The 24,730-nt window shown below is 40.3% G+C and overlaps 1 non-coding gene across 1 annotated transcript; it reads right to left on the minus strand.

Annotated features, from left to right (window-relative positions):
• Positions 1-20,342: 20,342 nt before the first annotated feature.
• Positions 20,343-20,404, minus strand: LOC132538839 (U7 small nuclear RNA). The gene has a single exon (XR_009550152.1). It is a non-coding gene; the product is annotated as a U7 small nuclear RNA (small nuclear RNA).
• Positions 20,405-24,730: the final 4,326 nt, after the last annotated feature.

Raw genomic sequence — 24,730 nt, forward strand, 5'->3', positions numbered from 1 at the left:
CAGATGGCATCAGGATTTCTACATATTTCATAAGTGACTTTTGCCATGCATGTGACCTAGCCCACAGTACTTGAGGAAGCTTCAGCAAGGTGACACCTATTCTATCATTTATCTATCTATCTATCTATCTATCTGTCTATCCCTTATGTCAAAAAGTTGTCCCAGAGCAGCAGTAAAACTCTGGAAATGAAAAAGAAAGGAAGGAAAAATGAAAAATTCATGAAATGGGTTTCAGGAGAAAGCAGTGAATATGAGAAGAAGGAAGAGGAAGAGAACTATGACAATGATGAGGGCAGAGGAGAACAGGAGGAAGATAATGACAGGCCACACAGTGACCAGTCTGAGAAGAGAAAGTTATGGGGTCACAGCTTTTCTTTTTCCTTTACTCACATTCAAAGTAATTAATCAGGGCAATTTAGGTTAGTAGATGGAAAAAAAAAACACCCTTGAGTATAAAATTCAAAATTCAAAATGGACTACGGAAAGGAAGAATTCTGAGACTTGTGTGTAGTTTCTACCAAATAGTCCTGTGCTAGAAGAGACAAAATTAATTGACCCATAGGATCCTTTATATTTTATTATTAATAACAGAGAGGGAAAGTGACCCTCTTCCCACTACCTGGCACTATAATGTGAATGTTGTGGAACAAGGTGACATTTTCCTTATGTCATTCACAGGGTAGAGAGGATGAGCCAAGCAATGTACTTTTTAAAAAATAATTTATTCTGGGAGTCGGGCTGTAGCGCAGCAGGTTAAGCGCAGGTGGTGCAAAGCACAAGGACCGGCATAAGGATCCCGGTTCGAGCCCTGGCTCCCCACCTGCAGGGGAGTTGCTTCACAAGCGGTGAAGCAGGTCTGCAGGTATCTAACTTTTTCTCCTCCCTCTGTCTTCCCCCTCCTCTCTCCATTTCTCTCTGTCCTATCCAACAACAACGACAACAATAATAACTATAACAATAAAGCAACAAGGGCAACAAAAGGGAATAAATAAATTAAATAAATATTAAAAGTATATATTTTATTCTTTCAAAGTTAACCCAATCACCAAATAATGTGATTATAATAATAACTATTTATTGTCTTCTTAAACTGTAAGACAGCAGGATCCTCTTTTTTCCTCTTTAGAGCCTATATTTCCCCCAGTCCTATCTAGAACATCTAGGGTGGGGCTCACTTTCCTGCATGCTACTCTCAATTCACACCAAATGATATTGCATCCGCCGATCCCAACCTGATCAACGCAAGGAGTACCACCTCAGCATGCTTCACTTCAGACTGTGTGCAGAGACATCAGGCGTGGAAAGTCAACCCTTCACCCTCATAACTCGGGTGAGTTTTCATAGGATTCTCTAATTCCATTCCAGGAGATTCACTTCCTAACAAAATCTCAAAACCTAGATATAGACTAGGTCCTGTAAGATAGAACATATATTCACATGTATCCATAAATTAGGGCAAAATATATACCTGAAAGCAAAAATACACAATAGTCTGTAGTGAGTCAGTATAAAGTTCATAATGAAATAGTATCTAATTAGACTTAGATACCCTCCTCATCTACTTCCTATTACAGTTCTCTCACTTACTCCAAAGCTAACCTCATCAAAGCAAGGACTGCAAAAGCTAAATTAGGGCAAGAGACTGACATACTTTACTTTAACGATGACTCTTTTTAGTCACTATCAAGCCACCCCATCTGCTGGGGCCCTATTCAGGGAGTCCTGAGATTCCCAAACAGGCATGATGGGCCTAGACATCGAATAAATCCCTCTCTCCATTATCAGTCATTCCTTATCAGGAACAACATGACAGACCCCTTTGTGGGCCCCCATAGGACCTTGCCCTCAACTTGGATCAACAATAGTAGAGAATGTTCCATCTTCTGAAGGGAGGATGGACAATATACTCTATGCTACACCTGAGGAAGATGGGTTCTGATACTGGAGCAGCTTAGAATGTTCCTACTTATGACCACAGAATGTGAGCTCAGATCTACAGAGATGCAGAGGTCACACAGGCTCCTAAGCTGAATATGGGCCCTAGGTCACATCAAATCAATGGGGTTTACAGTCAACAACATTTATACACCTTTTCCATATTAGGGAACTACTCTCTTCCTTGATCCAGCTTTCTGTCCCTTTTCCAGCCATGAAAATAATTATTGTCACCTCCCCAGACAATAATTAAGATCCACCTGCATATCAGATTTCAGGCTCAGGGAAAAAGAAAAAAACACTTGTATAGCCACAGGCTCTTTGGAATATAACTAAAATATGCTTACTAGCTATTTACAAAATTGAGGTCCCCCCAACTCTTCTGTACTATTCTAGCCTTAGGTCCATGACTGGTCAACAATCTGTTTGGCTTTGTATGTTAACTCTATTTTCAGTCACCAGGTTCCAGATGCTAGCATGCCGACTAGACTTCCCACACCAATGTGTCCTGGAGCTCAGATTCCCCAGAGCCCTTCCGCACTAGAGAAAGGGATAAATAGACTGGGAGTATGGATTGACCTATCAACACCATGTTCAGTGGGGAAGCAATTACAGAAGCCAGACCTTCCACCTTCTGCATCCCACAGTGACCCTGGGTCCATACTCCCAGAGGGTTAAAGAATAGGAAAGCTATCAGGGGAGGGGATGGGGTAAAGAGTTCTGGTGGTGGGAATTGTGTGAAGTTGCACCCCTCTTATCCTATGGTTTAGTCAATGTTTCCTTTTAATAAATAAAAAAATTAAATTAAAAAATAATAAATAAATAAAGTTTCATTCTTAATTTAATAATGGTTAGCAAGATTATAAAATAACAGGGTTATAATTCCATACAGTTCCCACCATTCATGTCTCATCCCCTCCACTGAAAGTTTCTCTATTCTTTATCCCTCTGGGAGTATGGACCAAAGATCTTTATGGGGTGCAGAAGGTGAGCATCTGGCTTCTGTAACTGCTTCACAACTGAACATGGATATTGGCAGGTTGATCCACACTCCCAGCCTGTTTCTATCTTTACCTAGTTGGATAGAGCTCTGGAGAGGTGAGTTTCTGGGACACACTGGTGAGGTTGTCTTCCCAGGGAAGTTAGGATGGTAGTGTCTGTAACTTGTTGGCAGATTATTGGAATTCTCATAACTAAAAGCTCTGTTTCAAGTTTGTCCTAAGAGAATTTGAGAATCAATCTTTGATACTCTCAGGAGCTTCCTTGTGACTTTTTAGAAGTTATGCTCATTGACCTGTGAAACAGACAAACAAAAGTTAGTCTTCGGACTGCTAGGCTATAGTGTGAAACACCTAGTGCTCAAGTGAAAATACAAGGATTTCAGGAATATTCTCTTAGCTCTGAGGTCTTATCCCTGTGGAATCAACTGGAAATATTCAAGCCAGTTCAGTAGCCTGGCTTTGTTGGCGGAGGGGGGAAGGCATTCTGTTCCATTTGGGACACTTTATTAACTTCATTTGTTTGCAAACATCACTGGAACATCATTAAGGGAAGTAAAGGATTGGTATTTCAACTTGTTTGTTTGCTCTTTGATGTTGTTTGAACAGGTGTAAAGGCTTGAATTAGCTGGCATGTTTATAGCCTTTTTGTACTAGAACAACCCATTATACATTTGGCCATCAAACTTTTAAATATAGCCAGTCAACATGGAGAGAGAGAGATAGAGATAGAGAGAGAAGGAGAGGGGGAGGGGGCATATCTCTGACATGTGGTGGCAGGGACTGAACCAGGTATCTAATAGATGTCAAGGCATCACCCTCTTGAGTCAACTCCCAGTCTCCATGTTTCTCATTTTATTTCTTACCAGCTGTACAATTCTCGATCCCTGATAGTGTCAGTACCCAAAGTCAAGTCCTAACTGAACCACAGCTAGGGTCCAGACTTACTATGTGAACTACAACTTGACAGCTTCCTCCACCCTCTCCATCTTTTTACCTGTTTGTTGTCAGCCTACTCCATAATAACCTTCCTCAAATGTCAGATCTAGGATGGAACAATTCACAGGTGCTTGCTACATTCCAGGAACATGCATTTTGTCCACCTCACAACTACTTTTGAAGTAGTAGTGAAGTTTTTGAAGTTTAAGTCAACCCTAGGCTCTGAGATCTGAACTTTGGTAGATTGAGTCTGTGTGGTTAAAAAAAAAAAAATCCTGGATCTGCTTGGAGGCTTCCCCTCCTCTTCTAACTCCCTAGCAAAGCCATCATCTAGCGTTTTATTTTTCACAAACCCAAGCTCTATTTCACACCACTGTCACTGTCTGAAATAATCTTTGTCACTGAAACCATTCTCAGGGCCCATCTCACTTCACCCTGCTGGGGCATCTGGGCTCTTTATTCACTGTAGCTGACTTTATCTACTCACAAAACCCCTTAGAGTGTCATTAATTGACCTAAGATGCTTCCCCGTTGGGGCCAGGCTGGGGAGCACCTGGTTAAATGTCCAAGTGACCATGTTCAATGACTCAGGTTCAAGCCCCCACTCCACATTTGTGGGGACCGGAGATACTTCACAAATGGTAAAACAATTACTGCAGGTATCTATCTTTCCTTTCTCTATCCCCCCCTCTTCTCAAATATCAAATAAAAGAAAACAAAGGAAAAAATGGCTTCCACAAGTAGTGGATTTTTTGTGCAGGCACCAAAGCCCCAATGATGACCCTGGTGGGGAAAAAAAAGTTTCCTTGTCAAACTATTAAAGTAATAATGCATTTTTAAAAAGAATTTATTTATTTATTCATGAGAAAGACAAAAGGGAGAGAAAGAATCAGACATAACTCTGGCACATGTGCTGCTGGGGACTGAACTCAGGACCTCATGGTTCAGAATCCAGTGCTTGATCCACTGCGCCACCTCCCGGACCACTGTAATAATGTATTTTTGCATAGAAAACATGTCATGCCTTTTACAACAACCCCATAGTCATTACTTTTTCCTTTTTTTTTTTCCCCTTTGGTCATCTCTAAGGCTTCTTTACTTCACACTGATTGTTTTAAAATATATTTTATTTGTTTATTTTAATAGAGACAAACAGAAATTGAAGGGAAGGTGAGGGAAGAGATGGGAAGAGAAAGAGAGGCACCTACAGCAGTCTCACCATTTGTGAAGCTTCCCCCTGCAGATGGGGGCTAAGGGGCTTCAACCTTTGTTTTTATGCCTGGTAACATGTGTGCTCTACCAAATGCACCACCACCCTACCCTGATCATGCTAGCTTTTCCAGAAAGAAACAGAGAGAAGAAAGACACCATAGCACCAAAACTTCCTTCAAAGTGGGAAAGTTGGGCAAGACTTGGCTGCACACACAGCTAAGTAGTGCACTATGTAGGTGAGCTATTTGCCAATGCACAGAGCAAACACATTTACACTCCATCCTGAAAAATAGTTGTGAAAAGGAGAATACAAGATGACATGTTCTAATCTAATAATTCTTTGATGAAAATCATTTAAACATTTCTAAATGACTTTCCCCAGGAGATTTATTCCTCTTTCAGATAGCTGTTTGCTTTTGTTTGTTTCTAGAAAAACCATTACAGCCTTTCCAAGCCAGAGTGAAGCACAGAAACCACTTTCATCAGATAAGATGTAAAGTATCAAAATTATTGATCAGAGCAGTCTTTTGGTAAGATTTATTTTTACTGCCACCAGGGTTATCAGTGAGGCAAAGATAAACCCAGCACTCCTGGCAGCCATTTTCCCTTTCCTGTCATTTCCTTTTCTTTTTCTTTCGTTTCTTTTTTTCTCTTCTCTTTCTTTTATATCTTATTTGATAGGATAGAGAGAAATTGAGGGAAGAGGAAAGGTGGAAAGGGAGAGAAAAGTTAGATACTTTCAGATCTGTTTAACTTTTCCTGAAGCATCCCCCCTGCAGATGGAGAATAGGGGCTTGAACCTGGGTCCCTGTGCATGATGATGTGTGTGCACTTAGCCAGGTGTGCACAACCCAGCTCCAGAAAGGGCCCTAATACAAACATCAGAGTTATTGCTGTTTTCTTGCCTACTTTCAAACCTACTGATGGAACCAACCTTTGCAACTGAGTTTATCATTATAAGCAAAAATAAATTAATTAATTAATTAAATAAAACAAAAATGTATCTTAAGCTGTGATTACTTCAATTATTTTTCTTATGTGTATGCACTATTGAAGACTTTAATCTCCTTAACAATCTAGTGAGTGGGAGAGATAATTTTGAAACAGAAGTAGAAATAAAATTTAAAACCAGACTACATTTATCTATATTTATGCATTAAATGAAAAGTTTTCTGAATTTGGCGATTCTAAAGGAAGTTATTGGTAAGAATTCCAAAATCTAAAATTTCATTTTCAAGCCTAATAATTCTCTTTAAATGAACCCTAATGTTATGTAATAAAATTACACTGATGGCTTTATTATTCAGCTCCCATGATTATGTTTGCATACACCCTAGGTTTTTAAGGGGAATAAAATTCCAATGTTAGTACTTCCAGAGTAAAGTGTAAATTTCATTGCTCCCAATGAATTCTTGGTCCTCAAAACTTAAAGATATGTATATATGTGTATATAGCTAAATGAAACAAGTAGCAAATTTAACAGGGATTCTAAATACTATTATCAAGGTCATTGGCAATGTTTTGATTTTTTTTTTCTTTTACTACATAAAGAGTTCTAAATAATCAAGAAGACTAGTCAACACTCATAGACAGAAGTTGAAAAACAAGGTCAGGGAGCCGGGTGGTGGCGCACATGTTACAATGTGCAAGGACCCAGGTTTGAGCCCCTGGCCCCCACCTGCAGGGAGAAAACTTCATGAGTGGTGAAACAGGGCTGCAGGTGTCTCTCTATCTCTCTCCTTTTCTATCAACTCCTTCCCTCTCAATTTCTGGCTGTCTCTATCTAAAAATAAAAACAGTTAAAAAAAAAAGAAAAAGAAAAACAAGATCAGAAGGGAGAACATAAAGCAGAACTTGGACTAGAGTTGGTGTACTGCACCCAAGTAAGAGACTCTGTATTTCTCCCCTTCACACACACACACACACCACCACACCACACCACACCACACTACCTCTCATCTTGGCAAAGGCCAACTGTTTCATCCAGTTGCTCAACTCAACCCTTGGAGATACCTTCAAGTCCTTTATTCTTTCACAACTTTCTCCATCAGGAAATTTCATGGTCTCTGTCTTTGATAAATATAGAAGACATAGTACATTTTTGCTAGATTCCTACACACTTGCTCCAGGCTTTCTGGAAGGCCTGAAATGTTTTTTCCGGATAGCTGATGCTTCTCCTTTGGAGTCTCTGTTAAGTGTCTCCTTCCTGGGAAGGATTGCCCTGACTACAATCTAAAAATAATAATGATCTATCTGTAAGCCCACCTGACATGACAGAGCCTACTCCATTTTCCTTCCTAATTTCCACCACATTTTTTCATATATGTTTGAAAGGTCTAACTCTGCTTTTCTGCAACATAAAACTGTACCAAGATAGAGGTTTTAGATGTTTTGATCACTCTTTTATTCTGATAGAATCAAGTAAACGCTCCATAGATATCTACTGAGTGAATCAATTAACTAATTAATGACTGAATATTGGCTTTAAACAAAGAGTTTTTGTATGAAGATATATCAACAAGAAAACTGAGAGTGGAAAGGCAAATGAGCTTGTTTTCCTCTTCTTCTCAGATTGGGAAAGTAGTCAGCTTCATTGACGACATTCAGTTCCTCACAGAATATTGAACTGAGGCCTCAGTTCTTCACTGACTACTGGCCAGAGATACTAGACTTCTCCAAAAGAAAGCTCATGTGGCATCACATCTGGCCAGATGATGAACCAGCCAAGAAGTAAGAAAGAAGTTAAAGTCTTTATATAACCAAAGTGACCCCGCAATGTTTTTTCCATATTGTACTCAGTAAAATCCAGTCACTAGCCCAGCCCAAATTCAAGAGAATGGGACTATCCAATGGAATAAAACCAGGAGGTAGGGAGTCACAGATTGACATCTTCAAAGATATTACTATTAAACAAATAAGCACATTGATAAATAAAAGAATGCCAAGTATTATTATGAGAAAGATTAAAGATGGAAGATGAAGTGAATTCTATAGTACGTGGTTAGAAATGTCCTCACTAAGGAAGTAATAAAGGATCTGTATTCTGGAGAGAATCTCGTGGAATATAAACATACATTTTTGTCAGAAAGATTACTTCTGATGAAACAAATCAAAACCAGTCAGGTTTCTGGAGATAGAATAATGGTTATATAAAAGACTTCTATGCCTGAGGCTCTGAAGTCCCAGATTCAAACCCTGGCACCAGCATAAGTCAGAGCTGGACAGTACTTTTGTTTCCTCTCTCTGTATCTTTCCTTCTGTATCTCTCATCAAAATAAAATAAAATTTTATATAAAAGTATGCCAAAGAAAGGCAACTGATTTGCATGCCCCACCTGGTCAGCCATTTTCTGAGGTCCTAAGAGAGGAGCAAAGGATTCTGGAGAGAGTAGAGCTGACACATCCCTAAAGCAAGCACCTCATTTGGGAAGCACCCCATCTCTGAGGCAGGAACATGGGAGGCCTTCAGGAACAAGAGAATTCAGAACAGCTGGGACAGATTCTGAGCCAGTATACCCATGCCTTTTCAAAGGCAGCTCAGAGGCAGACAGGGGGAGAGAGAGTTCATCTTGGAGTCAGAGCTTACAAATGGATGGATTATGCTAAAATGTGTAGGAGACATTCTGAGGGCACCACACATGCTCAAAGTGAACCCAGCGAAGAATGTGCCATTTGACACCTGTGGGCTAACCAGCAGCTGAGTACAGTCCCCAGGGTGGAAGTTCAAAGTTTTAGAGTAGACGTATTAACCCATGAAAAATCGAAGGGAGTGAGACAGTAGTAAGAAAACTGTATTTTAAGTTGGTGACAAAGAAAAGCATGTCCCAGTAAGTCTGCCTTGGTTTTCACCATTAGCTAGAGTTTAGTAGTGCTGGTTTTTAACAATTATGACTGAAGTTTACATGGTACAACTTGGGTGCTGCTTTTGTTCTTGTTGTCTTGCTTATTTATATTTTTCTGAAAGATGAAATATATGAGAATGATAAAGGTACTAGAAAAACCTGTCCCTGGTTTGCATTTGTTGGGCCAAGTGAGTTAATTATCATAGGCAATCAGTCACATAAGTATGCACTATATCTATATCTATATTTATATCTATATCTATACAGTATCTGTATCTTTATCTAGGCACTGTAGATACCAAGAGGATAGTTAGCCCATATAACGTATTTATTTCTACTTTCATGTTTCATAGCTTTAGCTAAAATGCAAAAATCTATACACATACAAATGCTAGTCTGGTGATGATAGGCTAGTCATAAAATTATTTTTAGTTGAGTTCTAAAGTGAGGGAAAAAAAGAAAAACCTAGGTATTCTGACTTTCAGTGATTTTTTTTTTTTTTTTTTACCAGAGCACTTCTCAGTTCTGGTTTATATTGGTGTGAGGGATTAAACTTTTGACAGCTACTCTCTGCCCTGATCCAGCTTTCTAGTCCTATTCCCAACTTTGACACCATCTTCACAGATAATATGTTCAGCCCTCCTGCATGTTAGCTGTGAGGCTCAAGCAAAAATTAGTAAAGTTATGGGCCCCTTGGAATATACCTAAAGTAGATTTCCTAGCATCTTCTAATATGAAGACACCAGATATCACCTGCTCTATTCTTACCTTCAGGTTCCTGATTATTAAACAAATTGTTCTGCTTTGTATCATAATGCTTTTCAGCCACCAAGTTGCCAGTGCTACTATGATGCCAACCTGAACTCCCTGGGAAGATGACCTCACCAATTTGTCCTGGAACCTTGTTTCCCCAAGAGCCCTACCCCACTAGGGAAAGATAGAAACAGGATGGGGGTATAGATTGACCTGTCAACACTCACATCCAGCAGAGAAGCAATTACAGAAGTCAGACCTTCCACCTTCTGCTCCCCATAAAGATCTTTGGTCCATATTCCCAAAGGGATAAAAAATCGGGAAACTTCCAATGGAGGGGATGTGATGCAGAACTCTGGTGGTGGGAATTATGTGGACTTGTACTCATGTTATCCCACAGCCTTGCTGATCATTATTAAATGACTAATTAAAGAAGAAAAACAAACTTCAAACACTGGAGCCTCAGGCATGCAAGTGCTTTGCAGAGCCATTGTGCTGTGTCCACTGTATTTGTGTTTTGCAAGGATGTGACCCAGAGGCTGGAGTCTGGATACTGTATGGGTCAGTGCAGGTTGGGTAAGGAACTAATTGTGAGGGAGTCGGGTGGTAGCACAGTGGGTTAAGCCCACGAGGTGCCAAGCTCAAGGACTGGCTTAAGGATCCGGGTTCGAACCCCGGCTCCCCACCTGCAGGGGAGTCGCTTCACAGGCGGTGAAGCAGGTCTGCAAGTGTCTATCTTCCTCTCCCCCTCTGTCTTCTCCTCCTCTCTCCATTTCTCTCTGTCCTATTCAACAACGATGACATCAATAACAGCTACAACAACAATGAAAAAACAACAAGGGCAACAAAGGGGAAAATAAATAAGTATAAAAATAAAAAATAATAATCTAAAAAAAAAGAACTAATTGTGAAATGCTCTGTGAATGTCCACCTGCTCTTTTCCCTTACTGGCAACTTGTTACCTCCCCACAGGCTGCAGTCACCAGCACTTTCTGCAGGAGGCTCCCCTTGGATGTCTCTCACTGCCCATATGTGGGAGCCACCATTAGCCATCTGGAATCTGTAGGGACCAGTAGAGCTGGAAACCACAGACTATTCATTTTGCTCCATTGTGTGGCCACACAACGCTATAATCACAGCCCTGCTCCATCATATACTTATCTGTGGACCACAGCAAAGGAGCAAAACATAACATTCAGCTCCAGAAAAATGTATTCCTACCTCTAAGGAAATTTAAGCTTCTTGCTTCCTGGGTAAAGTTATTTCAGTGCATTTCCTAATTAAGCTCAAGTGTGTGCATAGTTGTGTGCTTATAAAGACTTTTTTTTTCACTTGAGTCAGAAGCCACAATAGAAAATAACCTTTCTTTCAGTTCAGTCCCAATTATCTGCTAGGCACTGTGAATAGCACTAAATATATAATGATCAACACAACAAACATGTCCCCTAGCCCCAGAGATGTTCAACTGAACGTGAAAGAAGGGTAATAAGGAAATAATTAAATAGAGAGGTGGAAGGTAAAGAAGTGGGGTTTGTGAGGAAACACAGATTTGTCAACAACATAAAATCTCCATGAGACCATGACAAGACTGAAATCTCTTGGATGTACAGGAATGAGTTCAGAGAAATGAGGAGGAAGAAGCATTCCAGATGAGGAAATGGGGATACATAAAAGTTTTAATGAGAGGAGAATTGGCAACTTTCTATGCAGGTCATAGGGGGGCCAAATGGGGAGATGGTGAGAGGGTATCTGCCTATTAAGATTTTAATCATTAGTATAGAAGCAATTGGAACTAACTCAAGGATGGTGATGTGATAAAGTTTACATATGCAGAGATCTAAGTAAAAGTAGTAGCTTAGGGAGAGCTAAGAAAACATGCATACGCAAATACACACACACACACACACACACACACACACACATACACACACCTGGGTGATAGCCTCTGAGGCAGCTTCATGAGTTCAAGCAGGAGATGATATTTTGCCCAGTGTTATGATACTATTAGGAAAATAGATTTGGTAAAAAATGAAGTCTAGCTTTCTGACTGTTGAATCTCTACAAAGAATGGTGATACCTAAGCATGGTAGAAAGTACTGAAAAACATGATAGATACAATCATACATTGGGTTTAGACATGTTGCATCTGGAATACTTCTAAACAGGACAGATAGATGTATCTTGTAGGTCTGAGACTCTGAATAAATGCATTCAAACTGGAATATAAATTGGAGAGTCACTGATAATGATTATAGTAATAGAAAAAAGAGTATAGGCGTAAAAGAGAGAGGATTTTAGAAACAACTCTTTTTTTCCACTGTTCTTTAAAAATTTTATTTTAATGTATTTATTTATAACATGGAAACACTGACAAGACCATCAGATAAGAGGGGTACAATTCCCACCACCAGAGCTCCATATCTCATCCCCAACCCTGATAGCTTTCCTATTCTTTAACCCCGTAGGAGCATGGACCCAACTTCATTGTGGGATGCAGAAGGTGGAAGGTCTGGCTTCTGTAACTGCTTCCCCACTGAACATGGGTGTTGACAGGTCAATCCATAATCCCAGCCGACCTCGCTCTTTCCCTAGTGGGGCAGGGATCTAAGGAAGCCAGGGCTCCAGGACACACTGGTGGGGTCATCTGTCCAAGAAAGTCTGATTGGCATCATGGTAGCATCTGGAACCTGGTGGCCCAGGCAAGACTGAGGCCCTTAGAAACAACTCTTAAGGAGCTCCAACACTGGGACAGGACCCACATTCTACTGCTGGCTCCCACCTGCAGGAGGAAGGTTTTGCAAACAGTGAAGCAGTGCTGTAGATGTCTCTCTGTCTCTCTCCCTCTCTGTCCCCCTCTCTCTTCATTTCTCTCTATTTCTATAAAAATATTTAAAAATCTGGGAGTCAGGCTGTAGTGCAGCGGGCTAAGCGCAGGTGGCGCAAAGCACAAGGACCGGCATAAGGATCCTGGTTCGAACCCTGGCTCCCCACCTGCAGGGAAGTCGCTTCACAGGCGGTAAAGCAGGTCTGCAGGTGTCTATCTTTCTCTCCTCCTCTCTGTCTTCCCCTCCCTCTCTCCATTTCTCTCTGTCCTATCCAACAACGACAACAACAATAATAACTACAACAATAAAACAACAAGGGTAACAAAAGGGAATAAATAAATAAAATAAATATAAAAAAATTTAAAAATCACCTTTATCATCCAAAAAAAGAAACTCCAGTATTTAGGCAAGGAAGATATCCCAATGGCTATGCAAAAGACTTTCATGCCTGAAGTTGTAAGCCCTGGATTCAATCTCTGGCACAACCATAAGTCAGAGGTGAAGAGTGTTCTGGTTTAAAGTAATAATAAAATAAGCAATACCTCTAATATTTTAACCTGGGGGAAGAAGTACAGCTCACCTAGCAGGTGCACTTGCCATGCACACTGTCTAGGGTTATATCAGCCCTGGTATGATATACAAGTGTCACGGCACAAGAGAATCTCTGATGCTGTGATCTCTCTTCCTTTTTCTTCCTTATTTAAAAAAAAGTAGGTCTAGAAGCAGTGAAATGGTATTTACATGAGGAGTCATCATTGGCAAAAACAAGCAAACAATAATGATGACAGGCAGACAAAAGAAGGCATCAAAGAAGCGTAAAAATGAGAAGAGAGACTAAAACCAGAGACCTTTGCCCCAGAAGACAAGGAAAACATTGTTTGAAAGACAGAATGATTCAACTGTTATGAAACTGAGTACTAAAATAGGAGAAAGGATGCACAGTATCCTTCAAATGTGGGTCCCAAAGATGACTGGTGACCTTATCGAGAGTTATTTCAAGAATGATGAGGGTGGAATCTGGATTGAAAAGGATTGTGGCGTGGGTCGGAAATGCATTGCTCAATGAGAACTTGCTACCTATGCATTTTTTCCACATAGTTTTTGGTCATCTACCAGGATGTGATAACTGCTAATAATGTTTAATTGATCATTACTGTGAATTTGCCGTTGATAAAAGAAAGTAAAAAAGATAAAAGTAGAAAAGCACAAAGGGAAATAAAATAAAGAAACAAGAAGGAAATAAAGAGGAAGAAAGAAAGAAGGAAGAGAGAAGGAAAGGAGAGAAAGAAAGGAGAGAAGAAAGCAGACTGATGTTATACATATTATTTGATTCAACAACAGCAAAAAAAGTGTAATGGATACAAGATGCTTTCAAGTGATGATACAGAGTTACTACATACTAGCACTTCCTTCTGTTCAAGACTCTGGGCAAGTTTTCACCTGGCTCTCGGGTAACATGAGCCAGGCTAATACATTTGAAGAGCAGACATTTGCCTGACAAGTTCTGTCCAGTGAAACTTTCTGTGTCTTGTTAAAGATTCTGTATTAAGGCTTCTTACCTCAGAACAAACAAGTACAGAGAGGAAAAAAAAAGAGGCTCTTCTAATTAAGAAAGATCCTTGCCTCCCTGGATTATTTTGATCTTATGCTATTACCACAGCAAGCATTATAGTAAACCTGCAGTGCCTAGGTAAATCATCTCTTGGATGGACTTTTTTTTTTACTCATTTGGATTCATTGTCTACTTATAGCACAAGTGATGTAAACAGGAAAATGTTCAGTTTTTAGAAGTCTTTGTTTTTCCCATCCTACTATTTTTTTTAATATTTATTTATTCCCTTTTGTTGCCCTTGTTGTTTTATTGTTGTAGTTGTTGTTGTTATTGTCGTTGTTGGATAGTACAAAGAGAAATGGAGAGAGGAGGGGAAGACAGTGAGGGGGACAGAAAGATGGACACCTGCAGACCTGCTTCACCACTTGTGAAGTGACCCCCCTGCAGGTGGGGAGCCGGGGCCTCAAACTGGGATCCTTACCACTTCCTTGTGCTTTGCGCCACGTGTGCTTAACCCATTGCGCTACCACCCATCTCCCCCTACTATTATTATTTTTTTTATTATTGATAGGATGGAGAAAACGAGAGGGAAAGGGAAGATAGAGAGGAAGAAAGAGAGACGCCTGCAACACTGCTTTGCCACGTGTGAAGCTTCTCCCTGTAGGTGGGACCCAGGGGCTTGAACCCAGTATCTTACACACAATAATATGTGAACTCTGCTTGTTCTACTCAACTCTGTCTATACTACTTTCTTCCTCAGTGACTTTCTAAATTTCATTTTCCCTTTTATCCCACACTTTACTTCCTCACTTGAACCTTCCCACTGGTTTAAATATGTTTTCAACTACTAGATCTTCCATTAGCTCTGCTACTGAAACTTCCAGTGAATTTGTTTCTGCAAGGTTCCTTCACCCTCAGTATCTTTCTTTACCTGTCTCTTACTGCCAAGTCCCAGTGGAAGAATCTATCCCCTCAGTTTCCTCTATAGCCTCAAAGGCCAGGGATAAAGAGTAGACTTTTGAGTGTCATGTTTTATGGGATAGGGAAAGGCAAGTAGAACCTTGGTACCAAGGCAATTCAGTAACAAGGCCCTCACCTGCATTTGCCCAGGGCACACCAACAGACAGCCTGCATAGCACCAGGCACTATCTGTTCACCTCTTGCCTCATTCATAGCTTAGGGACAGGATTTTCAGGAATAAAAATGTATGTCTAACTTTTCACCCCCCCACCTTTATTTTTCCTCTCATTTTTTAAGATTTGTCTGTTTGTTGTTTGGTGAGTGGTGCTCTAGTCAAAAGGCAATGAACAACTAGTGTGGTAGCTCCGGGGAGTTGATGCAAAGGCTTTTAAGATCAGACTGAGAAGCATGAGGTGCCAAATTTGAACCTTAGCAATGCATGTGTCAAAGTCATGCTCTAGTGTCTTCTCTCTCTTTCCTGCTCTCTCTCATTAAACAAATGAATCTTTATAAAAATTAACTGGGGAGGGGGGGGGTTTGGGATTAGTGCATCAGGTTAAGTGCACATGGTGCAAAGCACAAGGTCCAACATAAGGATCTCAGTTCGAACCCCGGGCTCCCCACCTGCAGGGGAGTCGCTTCACAGGCAGTGAAGCAGGTCTGCAGGTGTCTATCTTTCTTTCCTCCTCTCTGTCTTCCCCTCCTCTTTCCATTTCTCTCTGTCCTATCCAACAACGATGACATCAATAACAACTACAATAATAACTACAATAATAATAAAAAAGGACAACAGAAGGGAAAAAATAACTAGGATGACTTCTTTCTCTTGAATCTCAATATATTTTGTCTTGAGCTTTCCCTCAGACTGAATGTTTGTAGTTATTGATCACTAGTAACATTGTTTCCTCCAGTAATGCAGGATTCCATATTGGAACTTTGGGAAATTTTATTAATCTCACTGAGTTTTCCCCCCCTCATTTGCATAATAAAGGGGGAGATGATGTGGACCCTCTTTCCTGCTTGACTAGTCTGGATCCTGAAGAGCCCAGTCTCCAAATAACAGTTATTCACATAAAATCCTACCTTTGATGGATTCCTGTTCCAACTTGTCACACCAGCACCCACCATCCACCATTAAAATTCTTCTCATAATAATTACAGACCTTTCGGAATTGAAAAGCATCAAAGTGGTGAGGAAGAAGCTACTGATGGGCATGCTGAGCTTGCAGTAGTTTAGATGGAAATATCCAAAGTGGTTACAAATAGCAAGAGCACAAATATCTCTTTCATGCTACAGGTTTAATTCCTTTGATCCAAGAGGAATTTAAACCACTGTCCTGGCATTTATCCCTATAATCTGTGAGCTCAGCATGGTTTCGTGAACCTTGGAAGCAACCTACACATTATGTAAATAATGAGGTGTAATATAATAAAAAGTGAGATAATTATATACCATTTAAAAGACATAACTAAATTGTTTACATTTTTTAATCAAAGTAGCAACATATTTCAGCTTTATGTTTAGTCAAAATAGAGATTTGGGAAATAGGAGTTTTTTTTTATAGCTTGTCTATTTTTAATTTTTTAATAAATCACTCCATGATTAACCATAATGTCTGTCAATTACCTGCACCTCATAGCATTATTCAGAAGCTCTAATTATGCCTGAGATTATCATTCAGAACACCTGCTCTTGTGGGTTCCAGTAATTTCAGCCCTGAATATTTTGACAGAGAGAGAGCTATAATCATTGGGAATTTTATGGTTTTTAAAAAGGACCCTATGTCCCACCTTACTAGCTAACTATAGCCTGAATTATACACCCTGACTTTTTGCTTATGAAGCTATTGTCCTTGATCTGGGGTTACCAATTAAAGGAAATAATGCAAGTTTAACCTAGAGGCCAAGAACGAACACTCAACTTACTTGATGTGTACCAGCTCACCAACCACTAGATAGAGAAACAAAAAGGAAAGTTCTGAGTGCTAGAAAATCTGACTTCCTACTCACTGATATCACTTAACTGTTTAAGTCTCAATGAAGGGGAATACCTTATGCCTAATACCACTTTAAGGCCTATATGTCCTAGACCCAACCTTTTTGATTGCTTGGCCTAGTAACAATTGCAAGTAACAATTGCAAATCAGCTAAGCATATATTTCCCTATTAAAACTAAACTTCTGTCAATCTCATTTACAACTGGCATATGCTGATCTGATTTTCTTTTTAACTCAGCTTGGAGAGATTGGGGGAGGGAGAGGGAGATAGATAGATAGATAGACAGACAAACAGACAGACAGACAGATAGATAGATAGATAGATAAGATGGATAGAGATGTAGCATTCAACCTTCTTAACTCCTTTGGTAACTTAGAACAAGTTTGGTGGCCTTATCTTAAGCCACCTCATTTCAGCTGGGGATATTTACTTCCCAATTCAGTGCTCTCAAAAAAAAAAAAAGAGATCCAAGGAGGCTGAGAATACATTACCATGTACAAGGGCCTGAGTTTGATCTCCAGCTCCCCATCTGCAGGAGGGGAGCCTTAGGAATGGTACAACAGGTCTGCAGGTGTCACTCTTTTTCTCTTCCTCTCTCCCTCTCCCATCCTTCCCCCATTTTCTCTGCCCTATCACATGAAAGAGAAAGGGAAAAAAGGGGGGGGAATGGCAGCTGGGAGTGGTGGATTGCTAGTGTAGGCACTGAGCCCCAGCTATAATGCTGGTGGCAATACAAAATTAATTAATTAATTAACTAATTAATAAAAGAAACCTTGAACCAAAGAGACTATGCATTCAGCAGTATGGATAGCTTATGGTTTCTCTGCAATTAATCAGACATGAATGTATATGATGACATTATTCCCACCTCATAGCACCAGCACTCCAACTTTTGGAAAGCTCAACTTTTCTGTGATCAAGCTCAATATGTCTCTAGCCAGTACAGATTCCAGCTGATAAGCTAGGGTATTTGACTGTGCTCATCTTATTACTGAAGTTATGCAATTAGTATAATTAAAGGAAAGAGTTTTAAATTATATGTGCCAGGTGCAATATGACAAACAACCAACACTCAGAGTAATAGTAGGTGGGAAATTATGCATGCACCATAGATATGAATCCAAAATTTGGGAATTCCATTATAGTGACTCTTCTATGAGCAGACTGCATCCTATGAAAGGACTTGGTGTGATGCAGTAGCACATCCAACGGGCAGGGGGGTTTTTAATCACTTGACCTAGATTTCACTATTTAGGATTTTAGTTGAAACTCCCTCTCTTCTTCCCCATAATCTCTCTCTGGCCCTACCACAGGTATTATAAAAAGTATATTGGGGGGGGGGGGTCCGGATGACCCTCCACCTGCTTGAACACACTCTACCATGAGCAAGGACCTAGATTCAAGTCCTTACTCCCCACCTGCAGGGGGTATGCTTCATAAGCAGTGAAGCAGTGAAACAGGTCTGCAGTTCTGTCCGTCTATCTATCTATCTATCTATCTATCTATCTATCTATCTATCTATCTATCTATCTATCTATCATTATCTATTTATCCATCTATACCTCTTCTTTTCCCTTTTAATTTCTCTCTGTCCTATCAAATAAGATAGAAAGAATGAGAGAACTAATAAATAAAGAGTGAATGAATGAGAGGGAGAAAGAAACAAAAGAAGGAGAGAAAGATAGAAAGAGAGAAAGGAAGAAAGAGAGAAAGAAATGGGGAAGGAAGGAAGGAAAAAAGAAAGGGAGGAAGAAAGGGAAAAGGAAGGAAGAAAGAGCCACAGGGTGCAGCAGACTCCATCCACAGGCACTAAGCCCCAGCAACAACCACAGCAACAATTAAACACAAAACAAAACAGATTTGGGGCTGTGGAGAGAACATAATGTTCTGCAATAGACTTTCGTGTCTGAGGCTCCAAGGTTCCAAGGTTTTAGATCCCCAGCACCACCATAAACCAGAGCTGAGCAGAGCTCTGGTCTCTCCCTACATATCTTTTTTATCTTTATTTATTTATTGGATAAAGACAGCCAGAAATTGAGAGGGAAGGGAGAGATGAAGAGAGAGGGAGACAGAGAGACACCTGCAACACTGCTTCACCACTCATGAAGCTTTCCCTCTGCATGCGGGGATGAGAGGCTCAAATCTGGGTCCTAGTGCAAATAATGTGTGCAATCAACCAGAGGCACCACCACCTGTCCCTCTCCCTACATATCTTTATCTCTAGTTCAGACACACACACACTCATTAAAAATTAATGACATTTTAAAAACATATTTGTTTTTATTTAGCTTTATATGAATGAGTCTATCTATATTTGTCCCAACCAATAAAAATGGACTTAATATTTTTAAATTTTTTATATTTATTTATTTTCCCTTTTGTTGCCCTTGTTTTTTTATTGTTGTAGTTGCTATTGTTGTAGTTATTGACGTCGTTGTTGTTAGATAGGACAGAGAGAAATGGAGAAAGGAGGGGAAGACAGACAAGGGGAGAGAAAGATGGACACCTGCAGACCTGCTTCACCACTTGTGAAGCAATTTCCCTGCAGATGGGGAGCCAGGGGCTCGAAGGGACTCAGTATTTTTGAGAAAGCAAACTCTACCTCATTCCCAGTGTACACAGTCCCCAGAATGCATTCATTTCAATACCCAAAGCATATTTCACCCAAAGCAGCATTAGTGGCACTTACTGCAGTTAAATCCATATGGTGCTCAAGCTTGGAATTAAGCTGTTGCCCTTGACCTTGGAGAGAGATGATCTGCCATTAGGCTTATTACAGTCGCCTGAGAGCATGTCAGAAAAGCATTTTGCTTAAATGCAAGATGGATGGGAGTTCACAGATAGTCAAGGCCAAGTCCATTTAGCCCAGCTGTACAGTGGAGATTTTTGACAGGAGACTGATTCTGAGTCACAGAATCTTCACATTTAAGAGCCAAAAGGGACATGGAGGAAATTGACTCCTTTCTGACAAATAACCATACATGCATCTTCATAAGAAAGCAAACAAGTTTCTTACTGCAGGAAACGTGGTTTATGCCAGAGAGTTAGAATCTAGCCCTCCCCCTGCCCAAGGTTCTTTTTTTCTTTCTTTCTTTCTTTCTTTCTTTCTTTCTTTCTTTCTTTCTTTCTTTCTTTCTTTCTTTCTTTCTTTTTGAGCACTGTTCAGTTCTAGCCTATGGTGGTGCAGGGGATTGAACATGGGAATTTAGGACTTCAGAACCTAAGCCACCAAAGCCTTATGCATAACTATTAAACTGTCTTACACATAGACACACCTCTTTATATACTATATATAGTCTCTCTCTCTCTTTTTTTTTTTTTTACCCCCTTGGGGCCTTCCAGTAGAGACCGGAAGTCCTGCTGGACCAATTTGAAAAGAGCTGTAGCAGTTAGTCTTTCTCTCTTTCCCTCCATTTCCTTCTCCTGTTACCCTCCTCCGCTGTTAGGAACCACCTACTACAAATTAATAGTTCCTATAATTTAGTTAGCATTTTCCAGAATTTTGTGTATGTCAGGAGATTGGTTCAGAGAGAACGTGATACACACTTCTTTTCAATGGCACCACAATGCCTTCCAGAGAATGTAATCTAGCAAGGGAAACCACTGGTGGAGAGATTGTCGTAGGGTAGGAGAACAGTGTTCAGGCCTGGACATGATGAACTAGGAGGGCCGAGGTGGAGGGTGAGAGTATTATGCGGAAAGCTGAGAAATGTTACACATGTACCAACTACTGTATTTTCCTGTCTACTGTAAATCATTAATCTACCTGATAAAAAAAATATTAAGAGCTGCAAAAAGGAAAAAAAAAAAACAAAGGAAGAAAGTTGGAGTTCACTGGTCTTAACTCTGTTCTCTAATTCCAGGACAAAAGTCACCAGTTTAGAGGATCCACATTCACCTTTCTCATTCAATTGCTTGCTTTATTTATTTTTTTTATTCACAACTTACTATATTAATCTATTTTCCTCAAATCAGAGACAGCTTCCTAATATTTTATGTTAACTTCACTAAGGATTGATGTGCAAAAATAAACTCAGCATCTTAAGCGTACAATTGCATATATTTTGTGCGATGAATATAGTGAAAGCAGAGTCACAATCAAGATAATGATTCAATCTAGTGGGAGCTGGGTGCTAGAGGACTGGGCTGAGTGCACATATTACCATGCACAAGGACCTGGGTTCAAACCCCTAGTCCTCACCTGCAGGCGGGAATCTTTCTGAGTGGTGAAGCAGTACTGCAGGTGTTTCTATGTCTCTGTCTCTCTCTTTTTCCCCCTGTCTTCTCCTCCTCTCTCAACTACTCTCTATCCTATCAAAATAAATAAATAAATAAAAATTTAAAAAGAAAGAACCTAGTATCCCTACAAGTCTACAAGTTCTTTATGTATTTCTATTTTTTTTTCTTTTCTTTTCTTTCTTTTTCTTTTCTTTTTTTTTTTTTTTTTTTTTTGGTTAGAACACTGCTCAGCTCTGGCTTATGGTGCACAGTGGATTGACTCTGAACCTGGGATTCAGAATCTGAGACGTGAAAGCCTAATGCATAACCACTATGTTGTCTTCCCCACACCCCTTGAAGTGCTTTTCAGAATTTCTGTTTAGATCCTTCACCTAAACCTACTTTTGCTGCAAGGAAGCCACTGCTAACCTTAGTTACTAAAACTTTCTACTAAAAGCTTTCCTATTCTCTATCCCTCTGGGAGCATGGACCCAGGGTCATTGTGGGGTGCAGAAGGTGGAAGGTCTGGCTTCTGTAATTGCTTCCCTGCTGAACATGGGCATTGGCAGGTTGATCCATACTCCCAGCCTGTCTCTCTCTTTCTCTAGTGGGGCAGAGATCTAGAGATGTGGGGCTCCAGGACACATTGGTGGGGTCGTCTGCCTGGGGAAGTCAGATTGACATCATGGTAGCATCTGGAACCTGGTGGCTGAAAACGACTTAAGATATAAAGTAGAACAAATTGTTGACTAATCATTAACCTAAAGGCTGGAATATTGCAGATGAAGATTTGGGGTCTCCATTTTGGAAAAAGCTAGTAGGTCTACTTTAGGTATATTCCAAGGGGTCTATGACTTTACTAGTTTTTGCCTGAGCCTGATATATGGTATGCAGGTGGATCCAAGTTATTGTTTGGGGAGATGGTGTCATAGTTGGCAAAAGGACTAGAAAGCTGCATCAGGGAAGAGAGTAGCTCCCAAACATGGGGAAAGTATATAAATATTGTTAACTATAAACTCCATCAACTTGAGAGAAATGCAAATGAAAACAACACTGAATGCAAATGAAAACTTCACCTCTGTGAGAATGGCATACATCAAAAAATGACAGCAGCAACAAATGCTGGAGAGGTTGTGGGGACAATGGAATGCTCCTGCACTGCTGGTGGGAATGTAAATTGGTCTAACCTCTGTAGAGAGCAGTTTGGAGAACCCTCACAAGGCTAGAAATAGACCTCCCATATGACCCAGTAATTTCTCTGCTAGGTATATATCCTAAGGATTCCATAACAGCCAACCAAAAAGATATCTGTACACCTATGTTCATAGCAGCACAATTCATAATAGCTAAAACCTGGAAGCAACCCAGTTGCCCAACAACAGATGAGTGGCTGAGAAAGCTGTGGTATATTTATAAAATGGAATACAACACAGCTAGTAAGAACAGTGAACCCACCTTCTCTGACCCATCTTGGATGGAGCTAGAAGGAAGCTAAGTCAGAAAGATAAAGATGAGTATGGGATGATCCCACTCATAAACAGAAGTTGAGAAAGAAGCACAGAAAGGGAAACTCAAAGCAGAATCTGAATGAGTTTTCAGTAGGGCACCAAAGTAAAAATCTCTGGGTGGAGGGTGAGCTTCACTGGGGTGGGGGGTTGGTGTGGACACAAACCTTTTGTGGTGGGAATGGTGTTAATATACAATCCTGTTAACTTATAGTCTCATAAACCACTAATTAATATGAGAGGGGAAAACGGATCGAATGTCTCAGACTTTTTGATATACAAAACATAGCTCTGAGTATATGTTCTTTCAATCTAAGTACTTAAGACTTCAAATTGGTAATCAGATTGAATTTTAACAGTGGGTCCAAACTGTTAATACATTTCTAATAATGACTTGTTCTTTGAAATATTAAATCTCCTAAAAGCTTAGCCCAGGGAGAACAGAAGAAACTGGTATTGTTATAAGATATATGTATAGGTAAGTAGCATAAAAGGACATAAATTATGGTGAGGTCTTACAGGATACAGTAAATCCTAACAATTGGGATTTTTCAAAGTTAACCCAATTTCCAAGGAATTTGGTTGTAGCACAGCAGGTACCTTCCCTTTCCTCTATAAAACCCGTATTTCCCCCAAGTCCTGGAATGTCTAGGGTGGGGTTCACTTTTTGCATGTTTCTCTCAATTCATACAAACAGATACTGCATCTGCTGATCCCAGCTTAAGCAATGCAACCAGTACCACCTCAGCATATTTCACTTTGGACTGCATCCAGAGACGTCAGGCATGGAATGTCAACTCTTCAACTTAAGTACTCTTGTGAGACTTTTCCTAGCTCATAGGACTCCTTAATTCCATTTTGAGTGGTGCACTTCTTAACAAAACCTCTAAACCTAGATGTAGACCAGGGCCCATGAGATAGGGTATAGGTACGCATATCCATAAGTTAGGGGAAACTATATACCTTAAAGTTAAAGTGCACAATAGTTTGCAGTGAGTCAATAAATGCAGCAAGCAAGTAGAAAGACCTAAAAAAGACACCATAAAGTACCTAATTAAATAGTTTCTACTTAGACCTAAATACCCTCCTCACCTGCCTTCTATTACATGTCTCTCAATCACTCCAAAGCTAACCTTGTCTGGCAAAGTAAGGACTACAAAAGCTGAGTAAGGTCAAGAGACCAGCACACTTTTATGCTAACTCTTTAGTCACTACAAAGCCACCCCATACACTGGGCCCTAGTCAGGGAGTCCTGGGGTTCCCACATAGACGTGATGGGCTTAGACCTCTAACAGATCCCTCTCTCCATTGTCACTGGTCATCTCCATCAGGAACAACAAATGGACCCCTTTGTGGGCCCCTATAAGATCTTGCCCTCAGTGTGCATCAACAATGGTAGGAAACGTTCCATTCTCCACAGGGAGGTTGGGCAACATACTCTACTTGCTACTCAAGGAAGATGGGTCCTGAAATAAGTACAGCCTGGAATGTTACTAGTTGTGACCAAGAATGTGAGCTCAGACCTACAGGGATGCAAAGATCACATAAGCTCCTGTGCTAAATTTTTTTAAAATAGTGATTTAGTAATTATTAGCAGGATTGTAAGATAACATAAGCACAATTCCACATAGTTCCCACCACTAGAGTTCCTTGCCCCATCCCTTCCATCAGAAACTTTATATTTTATTCCTCTGGGAGTATGGACCAAAATTCTTGCTTTATATCTTTTCTTAAGTATCTTTATTTCTTTGACAGAGACCGTTAGAAATCAAAAGGGAATGAAGAGATAGACAGGAAGAGGGACAGAGAGACATCTGCAGCACTACTGCACCACTTGTGAAGCTGTCACCCTGAAGGGGGGGCCAGGGGCTTGAACCTGGATCCTTGCACACTGTAACATGTGCGCTCAACCAGGTGCACCACCACCGGGTTCCTGGACCAGAATTCTTTATGGGGTTCAGAAGGTGGAAAGTCTGGCTTCCATAATTGCTTCT

The sequence above is a fragment of the Erinaceus europaeus genome, chromosome 5 (assembly GCF_950295315.1).
Source record: "Erinaceus europaeus chromosome 5, mEriEur2.1, whole genome shotgun sequence".
In the NCBI taxonomy this organism is placed as follows: Eukaryota; Metazoa; Chordata; class Mammalia; order Eulipotyphla; family Erinaceidae; genus Erinaceus; species Erinaceus europaeus.